A 4,509-nucleotide genomic window follows, 5' to 3' on the forward strand; every position below is an offset into this window, starting at 1 on the left:
ATATATATATATATATATATATACCTATAGATGTAAGTATGTACATATAGGTATGTTATTTTGTTGTTTGGCATTTTTGTGTAGTGTACATATATTTTGCTTTCTTTTGTTCTGTCTGGTATGTGCGTATAGAATATGTTTTATTGCTATGTCAATTTTCTGTAGCGTCTATGTGCTGTATTTTTGTTGAATATGCGTATTATTCCTGTTGTGTGGTGTTTGAGTTGTGTATATGTAATGGATGGGATGTGTTGTGTTGTGATGTACGTTCGAAGCATGTATAATTGTGTGGCATTTTGGAGAATATGTGTCTTATATGGTAACCTGTTGCATCATGCATTGTAGAGTATTAGTAACATATGGTTGCTATGTGTGTGTGTGGGGGGGGGCGTGTGTGTGAAAAATATATGCAATATGTGCGTTGTATTGCATTTGTGTAGAGTGTCTGTAATATATGTGTCCTTCCGTGGTTTGGAGTAGCATTTGTGTAGAATATGTGTAATGTGGGTGTTGTGAACGAACAAAAATGAGAGAATGTTATAAAGAGCAAAAGAGAGAAAAAGAGTGGGAGCAACAAAACTAGAAGAGGTTAAAGAGAGAAAGAGAGAGAGAGAACAAAAGAGAGCGAGAAAGCGTGGGAACACCAGAACAAGAATGAGAGAAAGAGAGAGAGAAAAATCTGGAAGCAACAGAGCGAGAAAGCGGAAGAAAGCTAAAAAGGGGAGAAAAAGAGTGAGCGCAAAAGAGTGCGAAAAGAGAAAGAGGGGGAGAGGGAGGGAGAGGGAGGGAGAGAGAGGGAGGAGAGGGAGGGAGAGAGAGAATGACTCGAATACCCGCCATGGTCTGCCAAAAGCTTTACTGATGTCGAGGGCATCCTTAAATTTATTTGTGTATGAGGGTAACATAAGCCAGTATGTTCCCAATGGATGAGATCTTACTGAAATCGTAGAGTTGATCGTTCAGGAAGGAGAAAGAAACGAAGTGGAAGAGAGAGAGAGAGAGAGAGAGAGAGAGAGAAAGAGAGAGAAAGAGAGAGAGTCATGTAGACTGTGATTCAAAACACTTAAGCATATCGTTGTTGATATATGTCTTTTCCTTAGTCTTGACATGTTGAAATGGAGGGCTAGAGGAGAGTAATTGGGGGGTAGGTGAGAGGAGTAACCTTCATGGGAACGGGAAAGACTGTAGCATGTTTCGAAAGATCAGACCATATCCCTGCAGGTAGTGAGCAATTGAGGAGTTTGAAGCCTACCAAAGTGTAACTCTGAAGTGCATTGTTTAAGAATTGTGTGAGGGATATTGTGAGACCCGGTGGCCTCATCAGTTTGAAGTGGTTGGAGGTAATGTAGCGTGTATGCATTGGGGTAGGGACGCTAGTAGAATGGAATGGCATAGATTTGGAGTAGATTTACTATCTGTGAGAAATTTTGGAATTCTATGCAAAGAGGGTAGTGAAGGTGGAGATTTTCTTTTCGAGAGTGGGTACCAATCCCATTATTCACACAAAATAATCACTGTTGAGAAGCGATGGGAATGACGTTTTCTGTAAATATTCTTATGTTGTTTTATTGCTGGAGGATAATGCGTAGAATATGTAGTGTGTGCGTGAGGCGAAGTGTTGTGCTATATTAATAGGTGTTAACTGGATAGAACTGTGAGCTGCCGTCTCCTTAATACCGAGATTGATTGTGTTAGAGTATATGTTTGGTGTAATTTTATTAAAAGAGGATTAATATGTAAAATGTGCATTGTTTAAACCATACACTCTGTAAAGAGAGTGTTGTGTAACAAACACGTTGTATAAAGAATGTCTCAAGAAACGTATGTGGGGTGCATATGTGTTGTGTAAAGTAAATGTGTAAAGTATGTGTTGTGTAAAATATGTGTTATGTAAAGTATGTGTTGTATAAAGTATGTTATGTAAAGTATGTGTTGTGTAAAGTATGTGTTATGCAAAATATGCTGTATAAAGTATGGGTAGTGGAAAGTATATGTTGTGTAAAGTACGTGTTTTGTACTAATGTAGATTATGTTATGAAAAGTATGTATCCTGTAAAATATGCATTATACACAGTAGTGTGTAAAGTTTGTAGCGTGTAAAGAATGTGTTAGGTAAAGTAGTGTGTTGTTTATGTATTGTGTAGAGTATGTGTTTATGTATCTGTGTAGAGCAAATAAAAAGTTTTAAAAGAATGTTATTTAATAACACAGAGCTGATATAACCGGTGTCTTTGTTATAAACGTGTATTTAAAAATATACAACCCATATGGCAACGTGTATGTGAGCAATGCGGCCAGTACAGACTCAGCAGTCATACCTGATGTAAGGTACTGTGTAGGCATCGTATTGCGTTAAGCAAGCGCTGTTCGAAATTGCTGTTGTATAAATATTATGTTGTAAAGTATATGTTTCTGTAATGTTGGTGTTGTATAAAAGTGTTGTAATAGAGAATGTGTTGTGCAAAGCAAATGTTGTATAAAGTACATGATTTGTAAAATATGTATTGCTTGAAGTATGATTTTCTGTAAAGTGTACGTTGTTTAGACTGTTGTTTTGTAAAGAATGTGTTGTGTAAAGCAGCGCTTATGGAAAGTGTGTAAAATGTATGCAGTGCAAATTGTGTTGTGTAAATTATATATTGTGAAAATTTTACACAATTTTGTCAAATAAGTGGTTCGGGAGCCGCATGCAGCCCTTTTTGAACACAAATATCACCTGAGAGTGGGTACCTAGAAGTTTAATACTGGAGAAACAAAAGTGATGAATAGAAATAACAAGAATTTGATTTAAGAAATAAGATTATTGATAAGCAAAGAAAAAGTTTTAAAAGAATTTTATTTAATAATAAAGAACTGATATGGCCGGAGTCTTTGTCATAAACGTGTATTTAAAATTATGCAACCCGCATGGCAACCTGTATGTGAGCAATGCGGCCCATACAGACTCAGCAGTTTGATATACCTGATGTAAAGTATGTGCCATGAAAAGTATGCATCGTGTAAAATATGTGTTGTAGAACCTTTTTCTGCGTATAGTATATTACGTAAAGTATATGATGCATTGCGGTCACGTTGCGAAATGCACTCCTTTTATAAAATATATATATCTTGGATAAAGTATATGATGTATATAGTATGTTTTGCATAAAATATATGTGTAGTGTATAAAGTATGTTGTGTATGTATTATGTTGTATTATGTAGTGGTGATTCTGTCTTGGATAGTATGTGAGATATCGATAGGCGGTGATTATGCTGAAAGTGAGTTGTATGGTTTACATTATATTATTTGAAGGTTGGGTTATATTGTATGTTTTGCATACAGAGAATGTATTACCTCCAAACATAAAATTCATTTCCTCACCTACTGTATTTTGCTTTTACTAATTTTTAGCTTAACATCCAGGGTTATCTCCCCTGGCATTTTTGGACATAAGTATTCATTAAGATTATTATTGTCATCAATATAGCTGTAATCTTAATTAAATTCTCATGGTTCACCACATCAGTTAATTCCTACGTTAGATCCGTTTTTACAGTGTATCTCCTTTGCAGCAGGCATCCCTGCGAGTGCTACTTCTTCGTTAGTTGAGACGTCAGCTTTGTTAATAACCAAACAAATATAAGTTAAACTTTGAAACAAATTTTGAAGTACATTATGAGCCAACCATACAGAAATATAACATCGACACTGACTGACTGGCTGGCGGCTGAGAAAGATGGGGAGACAGTTGCGAAGAATTTCTATTTCAAATACGCTTACTTGTGTAAGAAATAAATAAATAACTAACATAAAATAAAATAAAACAAATAAATAAGTAAATGCCCAACTGATTGACTAAGAGGTGCACCAGACATCGTTTTAGGTACAAGTGACATCAACAACATTAAAAATAAGACAAAAAACAACAAAAAAGCAGCAAAAAAATAATCAAAACAAACCAGACGAAATGTGATGTGATGGTAGACATCTATGATTAAAAGTTTTGTGACAAATGAAGGGATATGGTTGTGTCATATTTATCAATGTGATCGCTTCATTGAACTAATTGCTTGATCGACTAAGAGACGATAAAACAATATTAATGGCGTTTTATTGTTCTATCATTTAATGACCAATCAATATATGTCTTCGACCATTAATAGAATCTGATTTCTTTATGATATTTTAGTACATTCTTTACGACAGTCTCACTTGGGGGAGAATTTTGTTTTGGACTATTATCATTGTTATTATTATTATTATTATTATTATTATTATTATTATTATTATTATTATTATTATTATTATGAGTACTGCGAGAATCGGTTGATATAATGCCTTACATTGTTATATGAATACGGATTATATATCCATTTGTGTGCGTGTGTGTGTGTGTGTGTGCTTGTGTATGTATGTATATGTATGTATATATATATATATTCATACACATATACATATACACATATACATATACATTTATATTCATACACATATACATATACATGAGAACAATTTGAGAACAATTTA

Source organism: Octopus bimaculoides, chromosome 17 (assembly GCF_001194135.2).
Source record: "Octopus bimaculoides isolate UCB-OBI-ISO-001 chromosome 17, ASM119413v2, whole genome shotgun sequence".
NCBI lineage: Eukaryota > Metazoa > Mollusca > Cephalopoda > Octopoda > Octopodidae > Octopus > Octopus bimaculoides.